Below are 26,909 nucleotides of genomic sequence, written 5' to 3' on the forward strand. Positions count from 1 at the left end.
TAGCTGTACAAAAAAAACACCTCTCAAGAAATAAGTAAAGGGCTGGAGAGATGGTTTAGCAATTAAGACACATGCCTGTGAAGCCTAAGGCCCCAGGTTCCTTTCTCCAGGTCCCATGTCAGCCAGATGCTCATGGTGGTGCATGCATCTGCAGTTCGTTCGCAGTGGCTAGAAGTTCTGGTGCGCCCATTCTCACTATCTCTCTTTATTTTTCTCTCTGTGTCTTAATAAATAAATAAATATAAATCTTAAAAAAAGAATTAAAGACAGCAGATAGCAAAGTCTTCCTGCTGACATTGGGTTCCAAATCATCATTTTTATACAGTGCAGTGTTATGTAATAGGTTCAGCTTACCAGTGTGCGTTGTATTTGTGCAATGCTCTCACAAGTGTACATATTTAAAGGTTCTTCCACTCATAATAATGAGGATTTGTCTTCTATCCAGTCTGTCTAACAATCATAAAGAGCTTATTGAGGCCATCTAGAACATTAACACTGAACACAGTTAATCAGTACTTCTTTATTATTATTTGAATTTTTAAGACAGAATTTCCATATAAAGATCAGGCAGTCTTAGAACTTGCATAGTTCCTGCCATTATCTCTTGAGAGCTGGCATTATAGACATAAAGTACAACTACTACCCAAGGAAACAATTCATTGTAGCACAGAATTTAAAGTTAATCCTGCTATTTCTGTTAAAAGTCCAAAAGACAGAACAGAGTGATACCCTATAACTTAAAAAGAAAATGTTGATATGCAGATTGTGATTCAGAGTAATTTCTCTGAAGTATAATTAACATAAATGTACAAATATAAAGAAAGGCTTATTGTTCTGCTATTTTTACTTTGGAAACATTTTGCTAGTGTCTTATAACTTTCCATATGTTTTTTTTATGTTTCTCAACATTACATCTGAACATCTAATGTCCAATTATAATGAGCAGTGTTTGGGGGTGTTCGTATTTATTTTCATGACCTGTGATGGTTTCTAGAAAATTATTTTCCTTCTGTCCATTAATGTATACAATGCACAGTGGGACATCAAAACCGGGTACCTGGTCTGGAGTGATGCTTTCCTGGGAAGCCTGAGAACTAATGTTCAATTCTTTAGCACCTATATAAGCCAGATACACAAGGTGGCACATGCATTTGTAGTTTGTTTGTAGTGGCTAAAGGCCCTGGCAAGCTCATCCTTTCTCTCTCTCTCTCTCAAATTAATAAAAAAAAAAAAAGTGACTAATAAGATCTTCTGTTGTGGAGTTAAAGACTCTGGGAGAAATTATAAATGGAATTAATATTAATAAAAAACCCAAGATAAATTTCATGTTACTTTAAAATATTGTGATATGCTGATTTTACAGTTTCTTTAGTCAAATGAATAGTCAGAGAAAGATATTGGATAATGACAAAAGAAAAGGCTGTTGTGCACTATTTATATCTTAGCTTCTAGTTGAAATTGATTTAAAGTTTCGTACTTACAAAATTTACCTTTTAATTTATGCATATTTTTGAGAGGGAAGCATAGGCCTGCAGTATGGAAGGAAGTTTGGTAGTCTGGGAAAGATGATACTCAAATACTCTTTTATTTAATAATATACTGTTTAATTATTTTTGATACTTATTCAGCTGAAGCTTTTTAGGTAAAAGCCACACCATTCAAAACACTATACTAATTTGTTCCTGGGAAAATGTCAGGTCAGGAATGAATAGCATAGTTAATTAGTACCAAAGCATTTCTGCATAGTTCTGGATTCCTTCCATGTGCATTAGCTGTTCTCAACCTCCCATTGCACGTGCTATGTATCCATATATATATAGTTTCCTTTCCTAAGCAACAGAAATGTATTGTAGACTTTAGCCACAACCTCTCTGGCCTAGGATTTAGCTCAATGGTGGATCATCTGCTCAGCATATGCTAAGCTCTGAATTCAATTCAAACATCAAGAAAGAAATTTACATAATAATTCCATTTTCCTACTTCAATTCACCAAATGTTACTTCCCAGCAAACATTTCACAGTAGTCATTTTGCCTCTGTCTTTATTGAGGGAATCCACATTGACACAGAAGGGAAATATGTGAAATGATATTGTGGTTTAATTCAATGTGAAAGAATGAAGAACTTTACTGATGTGTGATGAAATAAGATAATATTAGCAATGTGATCATACCCATAAGTCCATTAACCCAATTTAATATTTTACTAATTACTAATAACAGGTTGCTTATGTTTCACAGCTCACAGTACCTAAAATACAGATACACAAAACAAACAAACTTGCCATTAAAACTATGAACAGCCAAACTTTTATAATAAAGAGACAATTGTAACAAGATTATAACGTGTGTGTGTGTGTGTGTGTGTGTGTGTGCAGGCACTATTCATATAAATATGAAGACAGCACCTAAACAAGAACTTAAAACTAAAGATAGATTTTTTTCAAACTTTATGCTTTTAATGACTGTAATAAATAACCAACTTCCATGTTATATAATTTTGGAATTTGAAAACTCAGTGGAGGGTGGTACCTGGATAGATGGCTTAGAAGGCAAAGTGCTTGTCTACAAAGCCAATTGACCCAGGTTTGGTTCCTCAGTACCCACTTAACCATATGTACAAGGTGGAACATGTGTCTCGAGTTCATTTGCAGTGGCTAAAAGCCTAGCATGCCCATATTTTTTTCACACTCTCTCATGGATGATTACAATACCTGTTTTCCTCATAACTGACATATAAAATTTGTAGCCTATGACTTAATATGAGATATATACAGATATATACAGAGATATATGATGGAAAGTTTGGTATTTAACCTGAAATTCTGGAGATAGTTGTTTAGTTATAAACTTGATTAATGACAAAATGTCATAATGGTGAAATTTCAGACCATTCTTTAGTAGGTCAATACTATATTGGTTCCATCCAAAAAACCATCTGAGATGTAAAAAGTAATTATCAGACTTTTTAACTTCCACATAAAGTTTTTATTTTCTATTACATTTTTATGGTATGACTTACCAAATTCATCCCAAAATGATTATCATGGTATTAAAATTAGGATGATGTAGACTACATTTAATGTAAGTAGTGGATTGGAGAGGGAGACATGAATTTAATAATAAATGATAGAAAGAAGCCTCTGAAAATAAAACCAGTGAAAATCAAATTGAAAGGAAAAATCATTGAATGAATAAGAACATATGACATGAATATATAGCCTCTACTAAGCTGTTGCATTATTCTCTTAGTTTTCTGTGACCCTGCCACAGTAATGTTTTTCTTGTTAAATAGCATTTTTCTGACCTGGTTGGATATCAACAGTGATTTTAAGGTGTGGATATAACTCACATATTTTTTGCTACATATTATGTCTGCTGACATTTTAAGGGAATGAGTAGATGTAGCAAAATATGGAAAAAAAGACATGCATATGATTTGATTTTTATTCTAAAACTTGTACATTAATAGAACTGCTATTTTATTCAACCAAGTTAAATTAGATTGTTTTTTCATTAAGACTGAACCAAACCATATTATTAACATAATTTAAACAAATTTATATCCACTAATTTGAAAAACAATATAATTATATCTCATACTTTTTTCAGGTAATGGTGGTAAATAGCTAAAGATACAATTGTTTGTAATGACATTACATACATATGTGTGTGTGTGTGTGTGTGTGTGTGTGTGTGTGTGTGTGTGTGTGTAGTAACAATTACAATTAAAATTAATTATACCATGAAGGCTGGAGGATGGCTTAACAGTTAAGGCACTTGCCTGTGAAGCCTAAAGATGCATGTCTGCCTCTCTAGACCCCACATCAGCCAGACACTTAAGGTGACATAAGTGCATGAAGTCATACAGGCTCACATGGTGGTGTAAGCACTTGGAGTTTTATTACAGTGGCTGGAGGCCCCATGTGCCAATTTTCTCTGTCTATCCCTCTCTTTCTCATGAAAAATGCCAGTCTTTGGGGCTTGCCTAAAAAGAAAAATTAGTTGCATTATGAATGGAAAATGTAGGTAAACAGCAAGAGTGTTAGAGTTGGCCACATGGAGACAAGAACTTTTATTTAAAGGTATAAATGGAGTAGAATAGTGAACAAAGGGAGCATTAGAAAAGCTTCCTAAGAAAACAGCACACTGGTAGAACTAAGACAATAAAGTTAAAGAAGGGGAGATACCATGGATAGTTTTGAAAGGGGAAGTGGAACAAATTAGGAAACATAACGATAGAGTAGGAGGGATGCCACGATTAAATTTTGTATTTTGTACTAAATAATATGGAAAATGATTGAGGGATGTGACTCAGAGGAATGACCTGACAAGCATATTTAAAAGGGATCATTGGTCTGCCTTCAGGAGTATTGTGTACAAAGGGATGACTTGGAGGGTAATTATAGGATTGCAGTTGAGTGATCAGGGTGGATGAGGATGAAACTGTAGTAACCCAGTCTCCTAAAATGTAAGGAAATTTAGAAATAATTTAAGGATTCATAAATAAATATTTACATAAAATAAAAATACCAAGTCTATGCTTTTGACAGAATAAAATGAGTAAAAACCATGATTAAAAGCTTCAAATTTAAAAGTATAAGTAATAAATGGAGTGTCCATTTATGTAGTGAAAAAAATCAAATTAAAGAATGTATACATTCATGAAATAAAAAGTTCCATGATGGGGCTCAGGAGAAGGTTCAGGGGGAAAGTGTTATTGTTATGAAAGCATGAGAATCTGAATTCTAGACACAGCACCCTCTTAAAAATTATGGGGTATCCATACACATCTTTAAGCATACTTCTGAGAGTGGTGGAGACAGGAGGTTCACAAGTGTTCAGTGGAGAACTAGTCTAACCAAAACCTGGGAGACCCATCTCAGGAAATAAGGTGGAGGAGCTTGTGGAGTTCACTTCCTCTGACCTCCATATTGCATGTACACAGGACCCATTAATGTGAACATACACTTGCATATATTACCCACACATGTACACACAGATACTCATGAGTGTACAGTATGTGTTATAAACACACAAAACACAGCTTGATTGTCTTATATGCCATGTTTAATTTGTATTATAATACCTGATGATTAAATGCTCTTCAAAGATATAACTCTGGAACTAAGACCAGAGCAGTTTTAGACATAGACATACAGAGGTCAGTACAATAGTTTATGATGAAGAAACAGCAGCAATGAGGACAATGGGAAAGAGAAAATTAGAAAAAGGATTTGGGGATTAAAGGCCAGAGTTGCCTGGGTGTGTTGACACATGATCATAATCCCACAATTCAGGAGACAGAAGCAGAAGGATCAGGAGTTGGTGGTCATCCTTAGCTACATAATGAGCTGAAGACCAGCATAGGCTACATGAGACTTCATCTCTAAAATTCAGAAATTCAGTCAATTAATAATATTGATCATGAGTCATAATTTTACAATAACATACAATAAAATATTTCACTGAATACTTCCCAAACAGTAATTTTAAATGACTTTTAAATTGTGACATTGTCTACCTTTGAAAACTACTACATCAAATATGATATGACATATGGCTGCATATGGCTGAAAACAATATCTTTTTTTTAATATTTCAAGCAAACAGAGTAAGACAAAATGACCACTAAACTATTAAAAATTTTATAACTGGCAATCTTTGTAGTTACATGAACAGCTGCAACTAAAATATAGTGAAATTTATTAAAGTAGAATAACTTCCCAACTCCCTTAAGAGATATTTTTTCTTTGTCTCAACATACTGGTACTTTAAAATAACAACATGAAACCTGGATTTTGAGGTTTAGAACCATGGGCTAGAATTAGTGGAGTGCAAACCTGAGTCCTTAAGAACATGCTAGATTAGATGCCACATTCTATTCCTAGGGTGTATCATCCATACTGATGGAAGCTACAAAATACTGTGCTTGGGGTGGAGAAATTGCTCAGTGGTTAAGGTACTTACCTGCAAAGCCTAATGAATTAGGTTTGATTCTCTAGTTCCCATATAAGCCAGATAGATGCACAAAGTGGTGCATTTATCTGAAGTTTGTTTGCAGTGGCTAGAGCCCCTGATGCATCCATATTCTTTCTCTGTATTTCTCCCTCTCTCTTTCTTCTGTCCCTTTCTGCTTTCAATTAATAAATAAAAGTATTTAAATAATCAATGTTCTTTTTTCATCTTTGAATCCTTATTATGTTTGGTTCTAGCTTATTATTCATGATTAATCTCATTCCAAAACTTTAGAAGTCATTGACAGTTATCAACATTCTCACATACAACAGAAATAATATTCTTCTCAAAGTTAAAGCAGTAAAATGGTAGAATAAATTTTATTCCAAAGGAAAGTTTAATGAAGATGATGGCATCAGAATATGTGGGAAAAAGTGGGGCATATTGTTATTTGTATTAACTAAGAAGCATTTAGGGGGATAAAAGTAGTTAGTAGTGCTGGATAGCAATATAATATGTAGATTTTAAGCTTCGACAACCAAGACTGAATAGGTAAAGGATTTGTTTAAATATCACACAACTCTTTTACTGATATAACAGTTTCAAAACTTTTACAATAATAAAAATATCATCTCTTTGTAATGTTTATATTTGTTATTAACTTACTAGTATTGAGTGATAGCTAGGAGATTAATAAAGTAGATTGGGATATATATTTGAGGAATTTATTTTGTCTATGCTCCTTCCTAAATACTTCTCTGTTTCCCAGTTATCAGCAGGTAAGCTGTATGCTTCCTTACATTTTACACTAAGATTTACTACCATCTCATTTAACCACAGGAATGAGGCTGAGAGAAAATGAACTGAAACCTCTGGAAAGGTGAACTGATATTAATCATTCCTGCTTTAAACTACTTCTCACAGGTATTTGTCATAATGAAAATCTGACTAACACACTATTCTCTATCCATCTAACTATCTATTCATCTATCTCTTATCTATCTATATATATCAATATATCTATCTGTCATCAGTCTACCAATATAGCTACATAGCTATTGATTATCCTCAACACAATGCCCTAAAATACAGGACACAAAAATACAAGAAAAACAAAAAGGTTTACCTTTTATATGAGTGAATATTTAAGTTTTATCAAATTCCTTAAGTAACAAATTTCTAGTTAAAATAAAAGAAACTATATATAATTTTACTTGAAACTATTTCAAGACCTAAGTCACTTGCATATTTGGGTGAACACAACAAAAATTTAAACTTTGTTCCCTGAAATATTTTGCCTTATAATTTTACTAAAGAAATGTTTTTATTTAACTGGCATTCTTTCCCCACACCCTGAAAATTGTGTGGTAATAAATTATGCACTAACCTTAATTTAAAAATAGTTTAGATTTGGATGTATAAGTTTTAGGTAAGACTCACAGTAATTCAGAATTATACATTTGGAGTACTTTAAGCCTAGTGAGACTTACTTATCTGATATCTCACACAATTTCATTATTTTTTTTTCTTTAACACATTTTTGTGTAATGTCAGATTGTCTTAAGAGAATACAAAATGATTAGGAATCATATTGGCAAAAGAGTTTAAAAAGTGGCTTTTACATCTTCACGTGTTCAAGCTTTTTAAATTGAAAGGCATTGTGTATAAATGAAGAGGGATATTAAAACACCTGGATTCTTTCAAGCAAGTGTCCTCTTGTTACATTGTATATGGGTTGCCAGAATATTATTCTAAGAAAAAGACAGAAAATAAGTGTGACAGATTAAATTTTCTATGTATTTCACCTTCCATTAAAACTGTATCATTATACTTATATGACTTATTAGAATTGCTTTGCTAAAGCAGGGAAAACCCTTCAACAGTTCGTTTCTGGCTATGGCTGTCAGTTTTAACAACCATGCAAATGAATATAGGATGAATAGATGTCAGTAAACCATGATCTCTTTAAATCACTATAATTTCCTCAACATTGCTACATCAGTAGGCTACTGAGTATAGGGATGCAGGGAACTTATACATTGTGAACATGGTTACAACAGCTGGACAATCTTGAAATTAACTTTGCATCCATTATTCACCCAAGTAGTTCAGAAACCCACATCAATAGCTTAATTGTAAAAAAAAAAAAAAAAAAAAGTAATGGTTTATGCTCCTTATTATACATAGATAAAATACACTGAAATGGCAAATAAACATACACATAAGTACTTACTTTTTATTAGATATGTGATAGCAATACAGAGAACTGATACTACTGAAGAGGGCCCTCAGGGAAACAGAGAGGGGAGTGTGTAGAAAAGTATATAAACTTATAAGAATATGACCAACTTTCAATGTGTTAACATATTAAAGTTATAAATAAAATAAAAAATTCACAATGGACAAGATAAATTTTATAAAATATAAGGTATACTGTTCAATATTTCAGAATTATTTATATACTTGTTACTGAAGTGGTAGTATTTCCAAAGTTCCTAGTCGCCCCGTTTTCTCCTTTATTTGTATATTTAATTTTACTCATTTTTACTATTTATTTTATTTGTATATTTATTTTTAGAAAGTTGTATGGATACATTATATGGTAGGACCATCATTTCCCTCCTCCATAACCCCATCCCACTGAGGGCCCTCCTCAGTGGGATTGCTGGTATGGCTTTCATGTATCTTCTTTGAAATATTTTTACATAGACAATGTAGATTCAGGAAATTATATAATGTATCCATAAATTATTTAATATATACATTGGACATTTAATTTTTTTGCATCTGTGTATCTGGATATGCATATTTTGTGTGTGCATGGGTATGTGTGCATGTATATGTGTGCATGTGTGGATTCCAAGGAACTACCTTAGGTGTTATCAACATGAACGATTTATTGATATTTTGATATGTGTTCTCTTTCACCAGTTAGGCTTGACTGGTCCATCAGAAAGCAGTAGGGACCCTGTTGTCTCCATCTAGTCAGTGTGGGGATTATAGATGTGGTGCCATGGCTGGTAACAAAAGAAAAAATGAAGAGGACTCAAGAAAAGAGAAAATGCTTTCATTTATGGAATGCAGAATTATCTAAATGATGTGTTCCCAAAAGTGAGTGACAGACAAATCCTATTCAAAATCCCAATAGACACACACTGCAATAGACACTTGGTTTTGAGAAAGATGCTAAAAATGTATGATAAACACAGCTTGTTCAACTGGAGAGGGTATGATGAAGACTGACCTAAATCTTCTAAAGCTTCTTTTCCTTGTCTCTATCTCTCTCTCTCTCCTCTCTAACTCTTTTGTATTAGTTATCTTTTTCTTCCTTCTCTGAGTGGGCACTGACCTGCAACTCCCAGTACCAGCAGGTGGCTTTCATCCACAATGAGCTTTTGATCAGAGAGACCTACAAGGTTTCCTAAAAGAAAGACAGATTTCTGTCAGAGTATTTGATGACCTGAATAACATGACTGGAAGCTGGAAGAGAGTGAGACCCCAGAATCTAGTGCCAGAAGGTGCTACATGGGTGACTGGGGGAAATGACCAATATCTGTTCAAGCAACTCATAGTCCAACCTACTTAGCAGCAAATAACCTGTCATGATGCTCACACAAGTGCAATAGTGGTACACAGCCATGGTGGGAAACCAGCTGCTCTTGATTTTGCTAACTAACCCTCTCAGTGGAACGTGACCCATAGCTGGAGCTGGGAAACAAGTCAGAACCATATCCAAACATGAGCCCACTCTCCATTATCAAGCTACCACCAATCATGGACTACAAGAGGGCCTACACCTATTAAATTCTCTATTTTAAAAAAAAGGGCTATCTCATTTGTCTGGTGCTAACTTTACTCTACATTGGAGAATTTTCAGGTAGACACAGATCCTAAGGAGTGAACCATCCCATCCCACAATACCTCAAAAGGGCTCCAGCTGAAACTAAGAACAATTGGCTAAACAGCATGGGTGCCGTTTTCTTGGTGAACCCGGTACCAGCACAAAGGTGAAGGAGATCAACACAGAGAACAATCAACTGAATCAGATATCCAGAGACACAGAGGCTCCCAACACCTCATCACTGAAGCAGACCCAAAATAAACCCAAAATGGCTCAGGGGATTTTTGCAGAAAATGGGGCAGAAAGAATGCCAAAGTCACAAGTTAGGTCAGGATATGCAGAGACATTTCTCCTACCCATAACTGTTAGCTAACTCCACAAACCATGACCCATATACCTCAACAAGGAGGGGCCAGGGGGAGGGTGTAGGATATGGACAAGTCTAACAATGGTACCAACTTGATTGTATTCACTGAGTACAAATCTAATTAATAAAATTAAAAATTATAAAAAAACAAGTGATGATGGGAAAACTAGACTTCCCCATGTACATTGATGAAACTGTATCTTTGCTTCTTACTCTTTATATTTATCAAACTGAATTAAAACCATACTGTAAGGCCTGAAGTTATAAAATTGTTAAAAGGATACGGTATGAACACTTCAAGATATACATATAGGAATATGTTACTTATATTACTAAGTAAATATTACTTAGAATTGGCAAAAGCTATTTCAAGAAGTTAAAACCCTTCTGTATCACAAAACATCCAGATGAAGATGCAGCTGAGACAATAAATGGCTTAGCTAGCTCAAGGATTAATGTCTATAAAACTGAAAAAAAATGCCATCAAAAACCATAAATACTCCAACAGGCAAAACATCTCAATCAATATAAGAGCTAATGAACTAATAATACAATTTGCAAAAAAAAAAAAATTAAGTAAAAGAGCTTCTGAAAACAATATTCAATAATCTTGGCCACTCAAGAAATGCAAATGATGGGCTGGAGAGATGGCTTAGCGGATAAGCGCTTGCCTGTGAAGCCTAAGGACCCTGGTTCGAGGCTCGGTTCCCCAGGACCCACGTTAGCCAGATGCACAAGGGGGCGCACGCGTGTGGAGTTCATTTGCAGAGGCTGGAAGCCCTGGCGCGCCCATTCTCTCTCTCTCTCTCTATCTGTCTTTCTCCCTGTGTCTGTCGCTCTCAAATAAATAAAAAAATGAACAAAAAATATTTAAAAAAAAAAGAAATGCAAATGAAAATTGTACTGGGCTTCATTAATTTCACACCAGTCATAATGACTGTCATCATGAAAATACATAACAAATGCTCATCAGAATGTGGGAGAAAGAGAATCATTATAAACTGTTGTAGGTATGTAACCTCTATGGAAATGAATATGAGAGCTCCACAAAAATGAAAACTAAAAATATTACGTGACCTAGCTCTACCATTCTTTGTCTGGTACATGAAGGACTGTGTGTCAATATATCACAAAGATACTAGCACATCATATTTATTGCAGTAGCTCTATTCTGATAGACAAGTTCCATGAGCACTGTTATACATCTATCAACAGATAAATGAATATATTCTTAGGTAGATATCTTAATACATTTTGTTTTATAATATAACCTATATTATCTGGGTAATTAATAAAAGTTAGAAAATTATTTGTAGATGATCTCTAGGCATGGAAATCCAAAATTAGGGCATAGGTAGTCTCAGTACTCTGATCTCAAGGTGGTATTCTATGGCTACAATGAGAAACTCTCTGTCCTCAGGAGTTGCAGGAGCACAGCAAAGTGAATTTACCCAAGCATTCCATTTTATTTTTTTTATTTTTATTTTTTTTTTGATAAGAAAGTTCTTTTTATTTTTATTTTAATTACTTTAGTTTTTTTTAAAAGAGAGTGAGAGAGAGAGAGAGAGAGAGACAGAGGGAGAGAGAGAGAATTGGTGCCCCAGGGCCTCAGCCACTGCAATAAAACTTCATTTTTTGGTTAAAAGGAGAGGGTATGCCCATCAAAAAGTCTTCTAAATGTTTATGCTTATCCCCTTTGATCAATGCTGCTCTTGCTCTTGGTTAGAGAATTAGAAATGGCAGAGAATACCAGGGAGACCCAAGACCCATCAGTACAAGAAAAGAAAGCCTACTGCCTAGCACGAGATGAGTCATCACTATCCTATTTGCCAGGGTCCAGGAAACATTACAGAGGAAATAGTAAATTGAATATGAGTGCTGCTGTTACTGCCAGCCTGAGAACCTCCAGGGAGTTGGTGAAAGACACTGAGGACACTCAAAAGTCATCAAAGCAAAAATTCAGAGGCTGCTGAGAGCTCAACTCTAAAGGAGACTTGGAGACTTCTAACACACCTTCCAAGGCTCAGAGATCATTGAGGAAGAGGGGGAGTGTATCCTGAGGCACTGTCCCCCACACAGAGGCTGATTGGTGCCTTCATGCCCCTGCAGTGAATACCAATGACCTCACTGAGGAGGGCCCTTAGTGGAATGGGGACAGGAAAAAAGGAACATAACAGTATAACCCAATGGAAATATAACCAATATCCAGTATGTTAAAAATAATTAAGTATCAACAAATAAATAAAATACCTGAGGCAATGAGGAACATTTACATTCAAGCCACAGCACACATACAATTTTTTTAAAAAGTGACCTAAGCCGGACATGGTGGCGCACACCTTTAATCCCAGCACTTGGGAGGCAGAGGTAGGAGGAATGCCAAGAGTTCAAGGCCACCCTGAGACTATATAATGCATTCCAGGTCAGCCTGAGTTAGAGTGAGACCCTACTCTGAAAAAAAAAAGACAGTGATCTAACCTTTTTTTTCCTTTGATCTAACCCTTTAGTATGATATATCTATGTTTATATCTGTATATATATATATCATATAATACACACACACACACACACATATTTAAGTGAAGGGATGCTCCATTTTGGAAATTCTTTTACTTTAGAAATATCTGTTAAAGTGTGTTGTACAAAACTCTACAGCAATTTATATAATATATAAAGCTGCTTTTATTTATATTTTGTGTGAAAGAGTGTCACGTGTATCCCAGGCTGGCCTTACACTCACTGTGTAGCTGAGGATGACCTGAAATTTCTGCCTTCCTGCCTCTCACTGGGATTATGGGCTTGCACCTAGTGCTGCGATTATAGGCTTGCACCACCACACCCATTCTAAGTGCTGCTGGGGATTGAGCCTCGGGCTTCATTTCTGCCAGGCAAGATCCTTGCATGATCTTTTTTGTGGTTTGAATGTGAAATGCCCCCACAGACTCATAGATTTGAACACTTGGTTCCCAGCTGGTGGAGCTGTTTGGAAAGGTTGTGGAACATTTAGAAGGTGGAGCTTTGCTGGAGGAAGTGGGTCACTGGGTGGTGGGCTTTGAGATTTTATAGTCAGACTCCATTTCCTCTTGACTCTTTCTTTCCATTCTACCAATTGTGCTACATCTCTAATTTACAATGCTCCTTTTTTTTTTTTTTTTCTAGGTAGGGTCTTACTCTAGTTCAGGGTGGCCTTGAATTCACTGTGATCCTCCTACCTCTTCCTCCCAAGCCAAGCATTCCATTTTAATAGCAGCATTATTCACTCTTATTACTGGAGCCACCGAAACCTGAATAGCTCAGATTACCTCTAAGTACTGTTATTGTGTGGATTAAGCTAATAACACATACATATTTTAGGACTCATTCAAAAGATGGGATTAGCAAGAAAAAATCACAGCTAATTTCTGTCATAAGTAAAGGCTGTTACTTAATAATATGATTTTTTAAAAATTTTTTAATTAGTTTTCAATTCAGCAAATACAGCCAGTTTGGTACCATTATTAGGCTCATCCGTGACCTACCCCCTCCCCAATGGCCTCTCCTTGTTGATGTAGATGGGTCGTGCATTGTAGAGTTAGCCCACAGTTATGGGTAAGATAAATGTCTCTGCATATCATGACCCAACATGTGGCTCGGACACTCTTTCCGCCCCCTCTTCTGCAAAATTTCCCTGAGGTATGTTGGGTTCATTTTTGGTCTGCTTCAGTGATGAGGTGTTAGGGGCCTCTGAGGTTCTGGCTCTCTGATTTGGTAGGAGTTGATTTTTCTCTGTGTTGGTCTCCTTCCCCCTTGCGCTGGTATCTGTTTCATCAGGAAAACAGCACCTTTGCTTGTTTTGCCAATTTTCCTTAGTTTCAGTCAGGGGCTTTTTGAGATATGATGGGGTGGCTCTCTCCTTAGGATCTGCATCTGTCTGAAAAAGAGAAGCAGCATCTCCAATGGAGAGTAAGTTAGCACCAGGACCAATGAGATAACCCTTATTTTTTAAATACACAGTTTAATAGGTGTAGGCCCTCTTGTACCCCATGACTGACGGTAGCTTGATATTAGAGAGTGGGCTTATGTTTGGATATGGTTCTGACTTGTTTCCCAGCATCAAAGAGGTGGGAAACACTAATCTAGACCCAAATGGCAATGGTACCATAAAATTCTATTTCCTAAAAGGCAGACCAAATGGCTGAACCTTCACCAGGTCCTTACATGAAACACCTAAACCACAAGTCACTGGAGAGGGTAAGATCAAGTCCAACCGAAATCTTCTACATCTTCTCTCCCTCTCCCCCCCCACTCTCTCTCCTCCCTAATTCTTGTATATTAGTTATCTTTTTCCTCATTTTCTTAGTGGGCACTGACCTGTAACTCCCAGGACCAGAATGGGGCTATCATCCACAATGAGCTTTTGATCAGAGAAACCTACAAGGTTTCCTAAAATAATGATAAATTTCTGTTGAGTACTTGATGACCCACCAAAGATCAGTGGTAGGACCCTATTGCTGAAGACTCCATGTGCAGCTGACACATAAAATGGATAATATGATTTTTTAGTTGTGCTTTGTGTTTCGCAAATACACTGCATTCCAAATGATGTAATCCAGATGGAACACTTGTCACTTCTCAATAAACTTAATATGTGGTAACAATGTTATGCATTCTGGAACTTGAGGAATAGAAGATAGTGTTTCTGTGAAATACATTTTTAAAAACAGAATGCCAGGGCTGGAGAGATGGCTTAGTGGTTAAGCGCTTGCCTGTGAAGCCTAAGGACCCCTGTTCGAGGCTCGGTTCCCCAGGTCCCACGTTAGCCAGATGCACAAGTGGGTGCACGCGTCTGGAGTTCGTTTGCAGAGGCTGGAAGCCCCGGCACGCCCATTCTCTCTCTCTCTCTATCTGTCTTTCTCTCTGTGTCTGTCGCTCTCAAATAAATAAATTTTTAAAAAAATTAAAAAAAAAAAAAAACAGAATGCCAGGCTGGAGAGATGGCTTAGCGGTTAACAATTGCCTGTGAAGCCTAAGGACCCTGGTTCGAGGCTCGATTCCCCAGGACCCATGTTAGCCAGATGCACAACAGGGTGCATGCGTCTGGAGTTTGTTTGCAGTGGCTGGAGGCCCTGAAGTGCCCATTCTCTCTCTCTCTCTGCCTCTTTCTCTGTCTGTTGCTCTCAAATATAAATAAATAAATAAATAAATAAATAAATAAATAAATAAATAAATAAATAGAACAGGATGCCTATAAATTAGAATACTTTACTTTTGCATGTTTCTCAGATATCTATAGGCATAGACAGGCTCTGAATTTCAAATCTGTGGTGTTTTAATCTTTTTCAAAGCAGGTTTTAAATAAGTTATTTATAATATTATGTAAATCACAATTTCTCTATTATTCTAAAGACTGACTGCTATAACAATTAGCACTATAAGTCCCATTCACTTTTAAATAATGCAGCAAAAACATTATGTAATATGACAGGTACAGTTATTGTCATAAGTGGCATAGCTCTAAAGGTAGGTTGTAGGTATATGTCCATGCTGCTCCTGCAATCACTTTTGTGATATGTCTTAAAAATGCTAACTGAGGAAGAAACTGATTTTATATCCCTCTTAAGTTTTCATTCTGTAGTACAAAGGAAGCTAAGCTAGGATCCCAAGCATAAATTCTAATCTAAAATGGCACAGTTGCAACTTGGAACATATAACTAAAGGAGATTTGTCAAGTTTATTAAGCTATTTCATATTGTTTTGCTGAACTCATGAAGAAATCAATTATATCACAGCTGGAAATCTTGACCCAAAATGTGAAGATGATACCAAATAGCTACAAAAGGACTACTTACTTAGTCTTATAAAAGAATTAACCAACAATGAATCCTCAAGAGACAGATGTGAGACTTTTCACACTGTCAGTACTTAACAACTGTCTTGTTTCATATATTTTCACTTACTTTCCTGAGAACAACTATATTAGTTATAGTCATTGCAGAGTTCCTTATTTTGCAGTAAAAGTGGAATCCTAATACAATTTATGGTAACAATTAACTGGGTGTAGATGAAGATAACTAAATTCAGCTTGCACTTATGTGTATACAAGCTTGTTAATTACTTCTAAAAAGTAAGGATATATTTCATTGATTCATGTAGCCACACACAAAGTATTTAAAAATTGCCTATATATGCTTACAATCTTCCTTAAAAAGTTTGAATTTAATGTCTGATTTTGAAGTCATCTTTTGCATATAAACAGTTATTAATAAAATTTATAACTCATGATTGCTGGTCAACATTTTTGCCTCTAGTTTCTCTTGTGGTTTGTTTCTCTTGAAATAAATTTTCCTTGCTAGGAGCAGTGGTACATATCTTTAGCAAAAAAATTCTGGAGATTGCAGTTAGAGTCACTGTGAGAATGAGGTCAACCTGCACTACAGAGTGAATTCCAGATCAGTATAGTCCTTGACATGAAAAAAAGAAAACATTCAACATTCCTTCTATTGGGTATTCACTAAGTGTGCCCTGCCTCATTTTATATTTCTCATTTGGTTTTATTCTTTGTGTGTGTGTGTTCTTTCTCTCTTTTGTTCTCTCCCTTTGGGGTGTTTGTGTATATGTGTGTTCATGGGTGTGAGTGCAGGTTCACATGTGCCATGGCGTGCATGTTGAGGAGAGAATGCAGCTTTTCTGGTCCAGTCTTTGCCTTCCACCTCATTGGAGACAGGCTCTCTTGTACTCTTTGTTGTTCATAATGCTGTATTCATTAGAGTAGAAGGCCTACTAGCAGGCCTACTGAAAAATTTTCAGTTTCTGCCATGCATCTTACCTTTAGCATGTTCTTGGATTACAGAAGCCATCACAGTTTGAGGCTTGGGGTCTGGTGGTCACAGCTCAGATACTCAGCTTCATGAGGTACGGAGTTTCATCAGGAAAACAGCACCTTTCCAGGCCTGTTGCAACTTGTATAATTGTAACCAGTCCCTTGCATGCAAAGCATGGACATACATGATTTAGTTTCTGTCTTGCTGGGTTCTATTCTTGGTTTGGTATTATTTCTTCTGCCTGTCCATATTCCTTGCTTCTGAAATAGGGATGCTCACTCTGTGCCACTGTATCTAGGAAATACAGAATTTGCCTTTGGTTTTCCAAGTGAAAACAGCCTTAGGTTGAAGAATATTTTATACATCATCTTCTCACTTTTATGGTTTCAAGAAAATTATGGTTTCACTTTTACCTCTCTGCAAATTTTTATTTTGGCTATGGTAGGAAATATACTCCTTTCAATTTCAATATGCTCAGTGAAAACCACAAAATAAACAACACAGTTATTTTTGTCATGGGCATTATTAGTAATTAAATAGTAAGCATGAAAAAATGACAAAATGGACATGGAATTTCCTGATTTTTCGAATTATAACAAGCATGGTAATTTGTGAAGAAAAAGTAAAACATGTGTATGGTATAGCTTATGCAGATTAAAGTTACTTCAAAATTATTATCAGAGTTGATATGTAGAAGATAATCAGAGAACTTTGCCCCAAGTGATTTTAAAACCATGAATTTGTACCATCCCAGACCCAAACGAGGGAAAAACTCACCCATAGCTGGAAGTTCCCAAGTGGTCAGAAAGCCACCCTTACCTTGCAAAGGTATTTATAATACTACAGTGATGGGCTATCTTCTGCCTTTGGTGAAACTGAGGGACAGTTGGTTGGTTAAGATTAAGGGCTGTCTCTGGAAGAGGTTGGCCCTGACACTAAATTCAGTAGGGGTGATAAACTTGATCAACCACAAAGTTTAAATCCTAATAAATACCTCCCTTCCAGGATGGGTCCTGATTGTTTGTGGAGAAGCACGTCAAGAGAACTAGGCAAGAGATAAGAAGCCATACCATCTTTGATTTCCAGCAGATTTTCCTGCCTTTTTTACTTTCAGAGGTCCAGTCACACTAGCAGTAACGCCTCTCAATATAGACGCAGAAATCTAGACGCTGCAAGAAACTCAAAAAAAGTAAACTTCAAACATACCTACCTAGGCTCAGGTTATTTTATGGAAGATGGGACAGAAAGATTGTAAGTGTCATAGGGTGGAGTGGAAGAGCAAGATATATTGCCCAACTATAGATATGCTTCTTATTGATAAACCTCATATTTCAGGAGGAATATTTTGGTGGAAGATATGTTTTGTTTGGAAAATGAGATACCTTATGTGTGCACATTTTATGTACCAGGACAATTGAACTTATGTCATCATGAATTATTAATATATTTTTTAAAAATCACAGATTCTAATAATTGTTATCAATGTGATTGGGGAAGTGAAATAAACATGGCTTAATTTATATCCCCATAATTTCTTCATAGTAAACTAAGTAAGTGACAATAACATATATCTCAGTAAAATATCCCACCTACATAGGCATGATTATCTAAAAGGAAAAATGCTTGTTTTTATATTTCAGCAGCACATCAATAGTTTATATGACAAATATTTCTATCCATGGTTAAGCTATTGTCATTTCAATATGTGAATATTTTATTTCTGTTGTTTAAATAAATATGTGAGAGAGAAATATTTATTGTGAAGTTGAGAGAGAGAGGGAATGGGCACATGAGGGCTTCTTTCTGCTTAAAAAAAAACTGACTCTTCACAAGTGCTATACTGTGTGTCTGGTTTTGTATGGGTTCTGGGAATTGAACCTAGGTCACAGGATTTACAAGAAAGCACCTTAAACCACTGGGTAATCTCCCCAGTCCCCCAAAATGGAATCTTTTCATGAAAAGTGAAATTGTGTTAAACATCATTCATTGAAAATTAAATTGGGGAATTATCAAAATCTAGCAAAATATGCTGGAATATTAACATATCACCAGTGCTACAAAGTCCATGCTGTATAATTTTCTGGAAAGCTTGGACAACTAACTGTAATGATACTTTGCACTTCAACAAACAAAGTTAGAGGCATGGCCTAATAAAGCAAGTCATTTATGGATAGCTGAGAGCAGAAAAGAAAAGAGGAGAGGAGAGGAGAAAGAGAAGGGAAGGGGAGGGGAAGGGAGGGGAGGGAGGAAAGGGAGAGGAGGAGATTGGACCTGATTGCTTCTCTACTCCAGGGACACAAATTTGTGAGCTTCTCTGTGGGACTTTTTCAGAATAAACAAAATGCAGGGCTTTTAAATGTAAGTTAAAAAGTCTTAACAATCTAAGGAAAGATTGATTTTGGATGGTGATATTGTATAGTTCTTAAATCAGCCTCATTCCCTACCCCTCAGAATCAAAGAAGGTGACTTTGTAAAAGACATAACTCTCATCCTACGCATGTATTCAGATTTATGGCACTTTGATTAAACTGTTAATATCATTTGACTCCAGCAACTTATGCTGTGAAATTAAGAATATCATAATATATTTCTTTTTAACCACTTTATTAAATCATAGTAGGCTTCTCTTATAGGAACTGTATTTGCATAAAATGGCCAAGAAGTTTAATGGAAATCAAAAGTTCAGTGAAATAACATGCAGATAAAAATGGTGCATGCCCATGTAAAGAAACACTTCAGGTCTCAAAATCTCTGCTGTTTTAAACGTCAGACCTTTTATGCTTAGCCAAGTGCTCTACTATAAAGTTAAATCCCCAACCTTCTTTATTCTTTTTGAGATGTGTTGCACTTACACTGTAGTCTAGTCAGACTTTGCACTAACAACCCTCTAACCTGCTCAACCTGCAGTATTACTGGACTGTTTTTCCAGACCTGGATAATAATTGATTCTTACAAAATAATTGGTATTTAGCCACTCTAATAAAGAATGAGGGGCTGGAGAGATGGCTTAGTGGTTAAGCAGTTGCCTCTGAAGCCTAAGGACCCCAGTTCAAGGCTCGATTCTCCAGGACCCACATAAGCCAGATGCACAAAGGGGTGCACGCATCTGGAGTTCATTTGCAGTGGCTGTAGGCCCTGGTGTGCCCATTCTCTTTCTTTCTCTGCCTCTTTCTCTCTCTGTCTGTCGCTCTCAAATAAATAAATAAGAATAAACAAACAAATAAAAAGAATGAGTGACAGTTCATGGCCAATAATTGTTTTTCAAATAACTTATTTTTTAATAATTATAACTTATTTAAAATTAATTATATAATTATTTATAACTTATATCTGATTATTATTAGAATTATAACATACTTTGTAATGTGTTTTCATATATTTATAATCAATTTTGACTAAATTATTGAGCAATGATATTACAAAAATTGTTATATTAATGTAAAAATGGTGCCATGAATATTTGAAAATGTCCATAGCACCAAAGCATGTTCATATTGGTTGAAAGTAACAGATATCAAAATCAAGCCAAGTGATGTTTTTATTTTCTTTTCTCAATGAGTTGATATACAGTGTTTTCTAGTCTTTGTGTCAAAAATATATGCAATAAAATCCTCCTCTAAGTTCTTCTGGCTTCTAATCTTGACATGGATTTGACAACTCGCCTTTTTTTCTGTTTATTCTCTACACTTTGAAATTCAGTTTTTCAATTCTTTGAAGTAATAGCAAGATATTTTTTGAAAGCAGAAAAATTTTTTTTATTTACTTATTCTGTGTAAATGCATATTCAGGTGCACATGTGTGTGCATGTATTTGGAAGCTAATGGTCAACCTCTGGTATGGTTCCTTAGACTATATTCAGCTTTTTTGTCAGAGTGACTTAAGGTCCCTGAAGTTGCCTTTAGAATGGATTGAGTGAGTTCTGTGAGTTCTCCTATCTTTACTTCACTAGAACTGGAATTTCAAACTCTTTCAACCACACCTAGTTTTTATTTACATTATTCAGGAGATCAAACTTTATGTCTGCACAACAAACACTTTATTAATGACCTGCATTCCCAATCAATATAGATATTATTTTTAAATTAATATCATTTTATTTGTCTTTTGAGTTTATAAAGTAAAGATGTGATACTCTGATTAAAAAATCAAAATAGAGAAGCCGGGCGTGGTGGCTCATGCCTTTAATCCCAGCACTCGGGAGGCAGAGGTGGGAGGATTGCCATGAGTTTGAGGCCACCCTGAGACTCCATAGTGAGTTACAGGTCAGCCTGGGCTACAGTAAGACCCTACCTCAAAAAAAAAAAAATCAAAAAATTCTATAATCTCACATACTTCAGCAAAGAAATAGTAGTATTAAGCACATTCTTGATATATCAAGTTTCAAATCGAAAGTAACAAGTTGAATTTAAGGAAAATTTATACTAAAATATTAGCTAGCCTTCTTTCAGAAATAATGCACCACAAAAGCATTGTGTTACTTCCTTATATCAGAAATATGCTATGATCATTTGAGGTGATGATCATGATAAATATTAACCATAAGTTTTAGATAGCATATTATGAGGAATTTGTCACATTAGCTGGGAGTATTACCACATATATTTCTTCAATTTTTCTAATTTACATTTCCTCACAAAACATCACAAAGCAACATTTCAAATATTTTCCCTTCACCAATTCTGGATATTAATGGGAAAGATCTACAGGACTCATTAACTCTGCTAAAAGAGCAATCTATATATACAGAATGAAGTAACTATGCAAATTTCAATTGAAAGTAATTTTTATTTTGTTTTATTCTATTTGCAAACAGAGAGAAAGTAAGAGAGAAAGAGACAGATAGAGAAAGAATGGGCCCACCAGGACCACTAGGCACTGCAAGTGAACTCCAGTCATATGTACCCCTTTATGAATCTTGCTTATGTGGGTACTGGGGAATAGAACCTGTGTTCATTGGCTTTGCAGGCAATTGTCTTAACTGCTATGCCATCTCTCCAGCTAGAGTAATACATCATTTGATAATAAAAGGTAGCAAAAATAATAATACAAGAGAAGATAGAGTTAACACTGGAAGGAAGCATTGGAGTTCTCTCTATGGAGTCACGGAGTAATGAGATAAACTGGAGATAGAGAACAATATTTGAGTAATAATATGCCTAGCTCTTAGAATGCCAGTGCAAAGAATAAATAGAAAGACCGACTGAGCTTTGTGTGGTGGCACACCCCTTTAATCTCAGAACTTGGGTGGCAGAGGTAAGAGTATCACGGTGAGTTTGAGGCCAGCTTGAGACTACATAGTGAATTCCAGATCAGCCTGAGCTAGAATGAGACCCTACCTTGAAAAACTAAATAAATAAAGAAAGAAAGAAAAGAAAAGAATGAGATTGCAGGACATATTTTTCTCTAACATTTCTTTGGCTTTCAGGAAAGTAAGCAGCAAATACAAATGTTTCAGTTTGGGTTAGGTTCATGATATCAAACTAGAAGCTTTCCAAACCAGCTGTGTTCATTTTGCTGAAGTGACTTATCAGTGAGGTTCAACAAACAGGAGTGTTATCTTGGCCAGCCATGTGTAAGTAGACAATGTGAGTTTGGTTTCCTGGATCCGTTTCCCATAGAACAGGTAAGAAGAATAAGCTTCCCTCGGTGCAAAGAAGCTATTGATGAATGTGGCGTACCTCAGTGACTGAGCACAAGCTGGCCTGTGTTCTTCTACAGCAGAGATATTCAGGATGGGCACTTTAGCAGTAAAAATCATCCCTCCTGGAGAGAAGACAAGGAAAAACGACATGCAGCAAAGATGACAGCTTTTATTTAGCAACACTGGCAATGTGTTTGAATAGGACCACAATGATACAAGTTTTTGTGTTTCTAGAAATTACTTACTACTGCTTCTCCAATGCAAAACATACTTTTTAATCTATTACTAATTTTCGTTGTTCTATTAACTCAAAAGTTTTGTCAATATATTTATTAGGTTCTGATTTTATTTTAGTGAATACTTAGGTTTTTTTTTAATTTTGCTTTACTTTAAAGCAGTCAGAATATGTAAAGGATAAATTATTTGTTAAAAGCAATCTTTTTTCTCTAGTGGTTAAAACAGTTGGAGTGAGTTCCTGAATACCTCCAGTGTGAATAAAAGTAGCATCACCTAAACTTATCTGTGCTATGTAGCACATTTAATTCAAACTACTTTCCTCTAAATTAATGTTATGCACAAATAGCAAATACTTTAAAGATGATTCTCTATTACAAACAACTATAGAAATCAAGCTATGATAAAAATGGTTCTGTACAGTTTATTCCTTGGAGAATAGGAAGCAGAAAAGTCAACAGTATTTAAGTTTAAGAAATGTGTCAGTTTAAATTTTCGATTGTGACCTACATTGGTATCAGCAAAGAAAGCCATGTACAATGCTAATTATTTATCACTGGCAATAATTAACCAACTTTCATGTTCATTGTTATTGAAACAGGAAAAACACATTCATTGCACAGTTTGGTGGAAAGTTCATGTAGGAATAAAAAATGTGTTTATATGAATGCCTATTTGTATGTTTAATTTCACAAAGCCATCCTTTTAATAGCATAAATCAGTGGGTAGTCACCACTGGTAAGGGAAAAATGCCTTTGTTGCTGCAAAGAGCTTGTTCTCAAGTGCTGAAGCCAACTGAAAGAGAAGGCATTCTGTCACAGACGAAGCTTCCGCTGGCAGACCTAAGTGTATTTTTGGTTTAAGTAACACTGATTCTGGCATAAATATCTCAAGTGTTTTGGTTGTTCTTTTTTCATAAGATGGGAGGGAATATCCAGAGGTATTGTCCCACCCCGCCCCTCCACCCCTGCCCCCCCACTACTACTGCGCTCTCACAACTCATAACCCACCCCTCCACTTTAGATACCAGCAATCCTGCTGAGGAGGGTCCTCGGTGAAGTGGTGGCAAGGAAGAGGGAAACGATGGCACTAACAAATGATATATCCATGCAAACTTTCTAATCAATAAAAATACAAATGAATAAATAAAACAAATACAATTAACATCTTGAAAGTACCAAGAGAGGGAAGGAGAAAGGAAGGGAGAAACGTGGGAAATTATTTAGTGCCAGATTTATTACTAATAATTTAGTCTCTTAACATATATAGTATGTTATCACTATTTTTCCATTTCCAAAGTTTAAAAAAAATCTATAAACCTACTGACTTTTAAAACTGCTAAGGAATGAATATCTCAACCAAATAAAGCCCCATGGTGGCTTTTTTTATTGGAAGTTCTAACAGCTCACTCTTTGTTTCTTCACTCTTCACAATCCCTCTCCTTTATTCAAAGGGTAATGGAAGAAATTTAGTCAAAATGGTACCAGGAAAAAAAAAAATGTGTGTGGGAACACATATTTTTTGAATGTGATTTCAGTGTCCCTGCACATGTGATGGTCAAGAGTTTATGCCCAGTGTCTTCCTTAATTGTTCTTCACTCTAAGTGAGGTAAACGGTCTCACTTGAGAGCTAACTGGCTGGGCTCATAAAGCAAGCCAGCTTGCTTTAGGGTTTCTTTGTCTGTATCTCCAGAGTACTGGGGTTATAGGCAGAATAATACACCAGCCAGGCATTTGTAAGGGTGCTGAGTATCCAAACTCAGGTCCTCAAATATTTGCAAGGCAAGAGTTTTATCCACTGAACCATCACATTCTCTTCTCAAGAATTTCTAAGAAAAAATATTTTACTGAGATAATATAATATTAAATTAATATACTGCTAATTATTTTGGATAATAAAACTCATGAGATTTTAAAATAGAACAGAAACATGACAGAACAGCTTTTGCATTATCATTTCCAAATGAAACTCCTTTGTCTTTAAGTCACTCACTCAAATTTTATTATTGTTTTGTTTAATACTTTCTTTTAATTATACACTTTTAAATAGCATGGCATGATATGCCACAATTATCTAAGTTTGTGACATTGTACATAGACATAGCTAAGCACAATTGAAGTTTAGCTAATTTACATTATATTCCTCAATGAACCTAAAAAGTTTCCTATGACCAGAAGCAGTAGCTATTTAACTTTTACTTACCACACAACTTCCACAATTGAGGAATTGAGATTCTCAAAGAAATCCACAATTGACACAAACAGAAATCAAATCAGTAGCTCCTAGTAAAAGCTCAACCTCGAGCTGGAGAGATGGCTTAGCGGTTAAGCGCTTGCCTGTGAAGCCTAAGGACCCCGGTTCAAGGCTCTGCTCCCCAGGTCCCACGTTAGCCAGATGCACAAGGGGGCGCATGTGTCTGGAGTTCGTTTGCAGTGGCTGGAAGCCCTGGCCTGCCCATTCTCTCTCTCTCCCTCTATCTGTCTTTCTCTCTGTGTCTGTCGCTCTCAAATAATAAATAAATAAAAAATGGACAAAAAAATATTTTTAAAAAAAGCTCAACCTCTCTCTACTATGAATGAATATTAGTGGAGGTTACTAAGTGATTTATATATACGGAATATTTACAAAATGTACATACATGTATATAATATATTTTAAAGTTGTATAATATTTTAGTTGAGCTATATGTTATATTATGTTCATTAATTACAACTTCTTCATGGATATATTCTCACATAAAATTTTTGGAAAGAGGGCTGGAGAGATGGCTTAGCAGTTAAGTGCTTGCCTGTAAAGCCTAAGGACCCTGGTTCGAGGCTCGGTTCCCCAGGTCCCGCGTTAGCCAGATGCACAAGGGGGCGCATGCGTCTGGAGTTCGTTTGCAGAGGCTGGAAGCCCTGGCCTGCCCATTCTCTCTCTCTCCTCTATCTGTCTTTCTCTCTGTGTCTGTTCCTTTCAAATAAATAAATTAAAATAAATAAATAAATAAATAAATAAATAAATAAATAAAGAGCTGAGCAGATGTGGGAAAAACATGAAGCCCTTAAAAAAATCTTTTTTTGGAAAGAAATTACTAGAAATGTCCCAACTTCATTCCTTATTCCATGTTACATTTCCATGGCTGATAGCATGGCCTCATTTTATTACATAATTAGGTATTTATTTACTTAGTACAATTCCTTAATGCATTAAACACTAGCTAATGTTGTTTAAACATGTATCATGATTATGTTAATTCTTTGAGAAAAATAATGGTTCAGCAGAAATGGGACAAGGAGTGTGTCAACAGGGTATAATAAGTGATTATGATTAACAATATGCATTATATACATATAGAAACATGTTAATATAAGAATATTTAATTATAATTGATATATTATATTTTATGTATGTGTGGGGAACATGTGAATGTCACAATATCTCATTTTGAGACAATAGAACTTACGTGGCATGAAATGGAAAGAGGATTAGGGCAAAGTTTTTTCTTGCTTTTCTACGGCTTGTGAACTTCCAGATTATCCTGTGCCTGCCTCCCATTTCCTTAGCTGTGTTGGAATAACAGATTCATGTACCACATTGTGACTGTGGGAGCTGAGGGGTATGGTGCTTGTGCCAGCAGCATTGCAAGCAAGTGCCTGTAATTGCTGATCCACCCTCAAAACACTATTATTTATTACAAAATCCAACCTTGGGCTGGAGAGACGGATTAGCAGTTAAGGGACATGCCTGTGAAGCCTAAGGGCGCAGGTTCGAGGTCCTACATAAACCAGATTCACATGGTGGCACATCCATCTGAAGTTCGTTTGCAGTGGCTAGAGGCCCTGGCATGCCCATTCTCACTCACTCTCTGTCTCTCTCTCTCTCTCTCTCACCCTCTATATCTAATAAATAAATAAGAAAAGTTTCCATTAAAAAATCCAACCTTAAATTAACATTTTATTTCAATTATTTTAATGATATTTTAATGAAAAAAGTATGCAATAACATATAAAAAATATATTAATATATATAAATATGTAAATATATATATATATATAACGTATATAAAAAATTTTCCTCTTGCTAATATA

Source organism: Jaculus jaculus, chromosome 7 (assembly GCF_020740685.1).
Source record: "Jaculus jaculus isolate mJacJac1 chromosome 7, mJacJac1.mat.Y.cur, whole genome shotgun sequence".
NCBI lineage: Eukaryota > Metazoa > Chordata > Mammalia > Rodentia > Dipodidae > Jaculus > Jaculus jaculus.